Source organism: Larimichthys crocea, unplaced genomic scaffold (assembly GCF_000972845.2).
Source record: "Larimichthys crocea isolate SSNF unplaced genomic scaffold, L_crocea_2.0 scaffold100, whole genome shotgun sequence".
Taxonomy (NCBI): domain Eukaryota; kingdom Metazoa; phylum Chordata; class Actinopteri; family Sciaenidae; genus Larimichthys; species Larimichthys crocea.
Window position 1 is genome coordinate 543,725 of NW_020851384.1, and position 7,851 is coordinate 551,575.

A 7,851-nucleotide genomic window follows, 5' to 3' on the forward strand; every position below is an offset into this window, starting at 1 on the left:
CATGACCCCATGACCTCATGAGGTCATGACATCATGACCTCATGAGGTCATGATGTCATGACCTCATGACGTCATGAGGTTGTGGGGTCATGAGGTCATGACCTTTAGTCTGAAGCAGCTTCATGACCCCGGACCTGTTCCTCTGCTGGACTGACAGGAGAGCCGGTTCTGGCCGGGTGTGGTTCTGCTGGATCACAGGACGCCTTCACATTACTGGAGGTGAGGAACGTTCAAACGTGACACCAAAGACGAGCCGGTGAGCCGGGTCGGACATGGAGTCGTCTTCCAGACCATGAACTGCTTTAAACCTGCAGCAATGCATCATGGTCTATAAGATGATCGTTATGAGGAGCTCAGACATCACCTGGAGATACGAGCTTTCCACTGGACACAGCTGTGGAGTAACGGAAGTAATCCAGATTACATTTGTACTTCAGTACTTAGTTACTTTCTTTAAAAGAATCATCAAAATGCCCCGCCCACAGGAAGTGATGTCACTCCTACTCGTGCTGTTTTCACCGACGATCCTTAAAGACTCTGAGCAGAGTCTGATCACTCAGGAGGACTGACTGACTGTTGACTGACTGTTGACTGACTGACTGTTGACTGACTGACTGTTGACTGACTGTTGACTGACTGTTGACTGACTGACTGTTGACTGACTGACTGTTGATTGACTGACTGACTGACTGTTGACTGACTGACTGTTGACTGACTGTTGACTGACTGACTGTTGACTGACTGACTGACTGTTGACTGACTGACTGACTGACTGACTGTTGACTGACTGACTGACTGTTTGACCTGACCTGACTGACTGTTGGTTGTGTGGTTGGTTGGGTGTGAAGCGTGTCATTTTGTTCATGTTGCTGCTCAGAGAATCTGAATAAATCTGTTTCTACATTTTCTGACGTTTGTTTCATTCAAATATTTCAGATAATTACTGACATCAAAAACCGGACGTAGTCTCCGTGACGTCCTCGCAGACGTCTAAACGGCGTGCTCCGTGACGTCCTCGCAACGTCTAAAACCTGGACGTAGTCTCTGTGACGTCCTCGAGACTGTCTAAAACCTGGACGTAGTCTCCGTACGTCCTCGCAGACTGTCTAAAACCTGGACGTAGTCTCTGTGACGTCCTCGCAGACTGTCTAAAACTTGGACGTAGTCTCTGTGACGTCCTCGCAGACTGTCCTAAAACCTGGACTAGTCTCTGTGGCGTCCCCGCAGACTGTCTAAAACCTGGACATAGTCTCTGTGGCGTCCTCGCAGACTGTCTAAACTGAACGTAGTCTCCGTGACGTCCTCGCAGCTGTCTAAAACCTGGACGTAGTCTCTGTGACGTCCTCGCAGACTGTCTAAAACCTGGAAGTAGTCTCCGTGACGTCCTCCCGCAGACTGTCTAAAACCTGACGTAGTCTCTGTGGCGTCCCCGCAGACTGTTTAAAACCTGGACGTAGTCTCTGTGACGTCCCTCGCAGACTGAACGTAGTCTCCGTGACGTCCTCGCAGACTGTCCTAAACCTGGACGGTTCTCTGTGGCGTCCCCGCAGACTGTCTAAAACCTGGACGTAGTCTCCGTGACGTCCTCGCAGACTGTCTAAAACCTGGACGTAGTCTCTGTGACGTCCCCGCAGACTGTCTAAAACCTGGACGTAGTCTCCGTGACGTCCTCGCAGACTGTCTAAAACCTGGACGTAGTTCTCCGTGACGCCTCACAGACTGTCTAAAACCTGGACGTAGTCTCCGTGACGTCCTCGCAGACTGTCTAAACCTGGACGTAGTCTCTGTGACGTCCGCCAGACTGTCTAAAACCTGGACGTAGTCTCCGTCACGTCCTCGCAGACTGTCTAAAACCTGGACGTAGTCTCCGTGACGTCCTCGCAGACTGTCTAAAACCTGGACGTAGTCTCCGTGACGTCCCCGCAGACTGTCTAAAACTGGACGTAGTCTCTGTGACGTCCTCGCAGACTGTCTAAAACCTGAACGTAGTCCCGTGAGTCCTCGCAGACTGTCTAAAACCTGGACGTAGTCTCTGTGACGTCCCCGCAGACTGTCTAAAACCTGGACGTAGTCTCCAAGACGTCTCCACAGACTGTCTAAAACCTGGACGTAGTCTCTGTGACGTCCCCGCAGACTGTCTAAAACCTGGACGTAGTCCTGTGACGTCCCCGCAGACTGTCTAAAACCTGGACGTAGTCTCCGTGACGTCCCCGCAGACTGTCTAAAACCTGGACGTAGTCTCCGTGACGTCCCCGCAGACTGTCTAAAACCTGGACGTAGTCTCTGTGGCGTCCCCGCAGACTGTCTAAAACCTGGACGTAGTCTCTGTGGCGTCCCCGCAGACTGTCTAAAACCTGGCGTAGTCTCCGTGACGTCCTCGCAGACTGTCTAAAACCTGGACGTAGTCTCTGTGACGTCCCCCGCAGACTGTCTAAAACCTGGACGTAGTCTCCGTGACGTCCTCGCAGACTGTCAAAACCTGGACGTAGTCTCGTGACGTCCTCGCAGACTGTCTAAAACCTGGACGTAGTCTCCGTGACGTCCTCGCAGACTGTCTAAAACCTGGACGTAGTCTCTGTGACGTCCTCGCAGACTGTCTAAAACCTGGACGTAGTCTCCGTGACGTCCTCGCAGACTGTCTAAAACCTGGACGTAGTCTCCGTGACGTCCTCGCAGACTGTCTAAAACCTGGACGTAGTCTCCGTGACGTCCCCGCAGACTGTCTAAAACCTGGACGTAGTCTCTGTGACGTCCTCGCAGACTGTCTAAAACCTGAACGTAGTCTCCGTGACGTCCTCGCAGACTGTCTAAAACCTGGACGTAGTCTCTGTGGCGTCCCCGCAGACTGTCTAAAACCTGGACGTAGTCTCCGTGACGTCCTCGCAGACTGTCTAAAACCTGGACGTAGTCCTCTGTGACGTCCCCGGCAGACTGTCTAAAACCTGGACGTAGTCTCCGTGACGTCCTCGCAGACTGTCTAAAACCTGGACGTATCTCCTGAGTCCCCGCAGACTGTCTAAAACCTGGACGTAGTCTCTGTGACGTCCTCGCAGACTGTCTAAAACCTGGACGTAGTCTCTGTGACGTCCCCGCAGACTGTCTAAAACCTGGACGTAGTCTCTGTGACGTCCTCGCAGACTGTCTAAAACCTGGACGTAGTCTCCGTGACGTCCTCGCAGACTGTCTAAAACCTGGACGTAGTCTCTGTGGCGTCCCCGCAGACTGTCTAAAACCTGGACGTAGTCTCCGTGACGTCCTGCAGACTGTCTAAAACCTGGACGTAGTCTCTTGTGACGTCCCCCGCAGACTGTCTAAAACCTGGACGTAGTCTCCGTGACGTCCCGCAGGACTGTCTAAAACCTGGACGTAGTCTCCGTGATGTCCCCGCAGACTGTCTAAAACCGGACGTAGTCTCTGTGACGTTCCTGGCCAGACTGTCTAAAACCTGGACTAGTCTCGTTGACGTCCCCGCAGACTGTCTAAAACCTGGACGTAGTCTCTGTGACGTCCAGCCAAGTCCTAATTATTAATTCATTAATAAATAAATGAATAATTGACTTTTTATTTGTAGATAAATTAAATAAAATTAAATATTAAGTCCAGAAGATTACAGAGTGGATCTGGATCTGGTCTCCTGGTACAGCTCTTGGCAGGGGCGTGGTTAGTGAATGGTGGGCGTGGCTACTGTGGGTAAGCCCCGCCCCCACGTGGGCTGCAGCATAAAGCTCTGTCGGCTCTGCTGGGCGGTCACATGACAGGCAGGCTGCAGATCAGCATGTTGGGTTTGTTGAACAGCACCGAGAAGAACACGACCAGAGCTCAGGACTGGACCGAGGTCAGTACTCCACTATCTGTTACAGTACTGTTACTGCTGGACGTACAATCCACATTACTCTGCTACTGAGTACTGTTAATGTCAATGCAGTAACATGAGCAGCAGACTGTCACAGCAACTTTTGTTACAGCAACTTTATGTTACAGCAACTTTATGTGTTACAGAAACTTTATGTGTTACAGAAACTTTATGTTACAGAAACTTTATGTGTTACAGAAACTTTATGTGTTACAGCAACTTTATGTGTTACAGAAACTTTATGTTACAGCAACTTTATGTTACAGCAACTTCATGTGTTACAGCAACTTTATGTTACAGCAACTTCATGTGTTACAGCAACTTTATGTGTTGATGCAACTTGTGGACGTGAGTCTGCCTTCACGTTGCTGAGTGCTTTGACGCTGATGGACTGGAGGGAGTTGAAGCGGTTGGTTAGTTTCCAGCTGCAGAAACGTTGAAGCGGTTTCAGTTGCGCCTCCTCCTCCTCCTCCTCCTCCTCCTCCTCTCCTCCTATACTTAAAACCAACGTCTGTACATACTAAATGTCTGTACCACACGTCGTACATACTAAATGTCTGTAAAAACACACGTCTGTAACATACAACACGTCTGTACATACTAACACGTCTGTACAACAGTCGTACTACTACCACTCTGTACATACTAACAGTCTGTACAACACGTCTGTTACATACCTAACACGTCTGTACCTACTAACCACGGTCAGTACATACTAAACACGTCTGTTACAGACACGTCTGTACATACCTAACATGTCTGTAATACTAACACGTCTGCTTTACATACAACACGTCTGTACATACTAACATTCTGTCAACCACGTCGTTTAAACATACTAACACGTCCTGTACATACTAACACGTCAGTACATACTAACACATCAGTTACCTACTAACACGTCTGTAACATACCACGTCTGTACCATTCCAACACGGTCTGTACATACTAACATGTCTGTTACAACACGTCTGTACCTACGCAACACGTTCTGTACATACTAACACTGTACATACTAAACCATGTATGTTACATTTACTAACAGTCTGTACACATCACGTGGTACATACTAACACGTCTGTACATACACCATGTCTGTACACACGTTTGTACATATAACACGTTCTGTACATACTAACAGGTCTGTACATCTAACATGTCTGTAACATACTAACTGTCTGTACAACACGTCTGTACATACTAACCACCGTCTGTACATACTAACATGTCTGTACACCCCGTCTGTTACATATAAACATGTTGTACAACACGTCTTACATTCTAACACGTCTGTACTACTAACACGTTGTAATACTAACACGTCTGACATACTAAACATGTCTGTACAAACATCGTCTGTACCATTACCACACTTCTGTACCTACTAAACACGTCTGTACATACTAACATGTTGTCCATACCTAACCACGTCTGTACATACTAACACTCTGTACATACTAACATGTGTACAACACGTCTGTACATACTAACCCGTCTGTACATACACTAACAGTCTGTACATACCTACACGTCTGTACATACTAAAAGTCTGTTTACTACTAACACGTCTGTACAACACGTCTGTACATTACAACACGTACTGTACATTCCTCACATGTCTGTAACAACACGTACTGTACTATCTAACCACGTCTGTACATACTACCACGTCTGTACATACTAACACGTCTGTACATACTAAACGTCTGTACATACTAACCACGTCTGACCATTATGAACATGCAGTCACTGACCCGCGGTGTTCCGGCTGAGTCTCTGTGACAGCACACAGAACGATGATGGAGCCTGAACCAGAACCAATGAGAACACTCATGACGACATTGTGAGGACATTGTGGAGACATCGTGAGACATCGTGTGACATCGTGAGACATCGGAGACATCGTGAGACCATCAGTGGACATCGTGGACATCGTGAGACATATGCGACATCGTGTGACATGTGAGACATCATGTGAATCTATGTGACATTGTGAGACACTCGTGAGAATCGTGAGGACATCGTGAGACATCGTGAGACATTGTGAGAACATCATGAGACATGTGAGACATCATGTGAATCTCAGACATCGTGAGACATCCTGAGGGACCATCGCGTGACAATGTGAGACATTCATTGACATATGTGACATCGTGTACAATCGTGAGACATCGTGAGACATCGTTGAGGACATCATTGAATTTTGTATAATCAAACACAAAAAAAGCTGTAATTATCTCTTTTATCTTTGGTATCTTTTAGGAGCACAGGAGCGTAAGTCCTTTAGGAAAGGAAACAGCAGCAGCAGAGAGGTGTGGACATGAACATACGTGTTCGTGACTGTTCTCACTCCTGATATGTGTGACAAGCAACATACCGTGTTGACGTGATGTCACTCTGCTGATCATTTGTGGTGACATGAACATGACGGTGGGACGTGATGTGCACTGCTGCTCATTGTGTGTGTTGGGTTGTTGCCTGTGTGATCCTGCGTTCACACACAGCAGTCCAAACGTGTTTGAATCTGCTGCCATCCAGCGTCCTGCAGAATCCCTGAGTCTCCGTTGCAGCATTCCTCAGAGATCTTGCCATAATTGCTAATAATGTTTGTGGGATGAGTGGACAGGAGGGTGGAGCGAGCATAGCGCTCAACAACAACACTTTCATGTGCTTCTACTCGTGACAGCTGGGACAATAGTTTCATATTACACGTGACACTCTGACCTCTCCTCTCACGTCACGTGTCCCATCAGTCAAGGAAGGGTGGGTAAGGAAAGGTGGGTTGGAATCATTTTGAAATGTTCAGTGTGTATCACGCTTTACATGGTGGGGCCTTTCTATATAAACACATATCTTCTTTCTTCTCCTTTGGGCCGTTTCCCTGCAGGTGGTCACCACAGTGAATCATTGCCTCCATCTACCCTGTCTTCGATAGCCTCTTCCTCACACCAGCGACCTTCAGTCCTCTTGCACTGCATCCATGAAACCCTCCTCTTTGGTCTCTCTCTAGGCCCCTCTCTGTCGGCAGTTCAAAACTCAGCATCATTCTACCAATATATTCCCTCTGCTCCCCTCTGACATCCGAACCATCTCGTCTGGCCTCTTCGACTTTATCTCCAGACCTCTAACATTGCTGTCCCTCTGATGGACTTCATTCCTTATCTATCCATCTTGGTCCCTCCCAAAGAGAACCTCAGCATCTTCACTCTGCTGGCCTCCAGCTCTGCCTCCTGTCTTTTCCTCAGTGTCTTTAGCCTAACAAACATCACTGGTCTCGCCGCAGGAATAACACAAATATATATATAGAATATCAGTTTGGATGTTTCCGCGTCATCCAGTTCGTTTCTGGTAGTGTGAGCTGTGATTGGCTGCAGCCCGCTGATGATGAGGTCACAGTTTAAACATGAGGAAGTCTGTGACCCTGAGCAGAGCCCTGAGCAGCTGGTCCACCTGACCACCTCATACACCTGCAGACACAACACACACACCACACACACACCACAGAGGAAGTTTCAAAAAAGGAAGTGAAAACAAATCCAGTAAACAGGAAGTGAGATCAAATAACTGGGTTAGGACCTGCTGCATGTCGGTCCGCCTCCTAACTCTGTCTCACTTCCTGTCTTGCGTCTCGTTGCTCCCCAGTGGATTTATTGGGGACTATTTTCAGCATTTGGTGCTTTAGTCAACGTTTGTGAGTTCAGCGTCAGAGAGTGCAAGTGTTCGAAAAGAGAAGAAGAAGAAGAGTGGAGGTCTGAAAGGAGAGTTAAGTTTAATAATGAATATTGTCCAGCTGTCACAGAAGCAGATGAAGTGTTTTGTTAGCTGCTATGCTCGCTCACCCTCCTGTCCACTCAACACACAACATATTAGCCAGTTATGCTAAAGATCTCTGAGGAACAGCAACGGGACTTCATGAGGATCTGCAGGACGCTGGATGGCACAGTTCAAAACATTTGGCCTGCGTGTGAACGCAGGAGAACACAGGCAACAACACAACA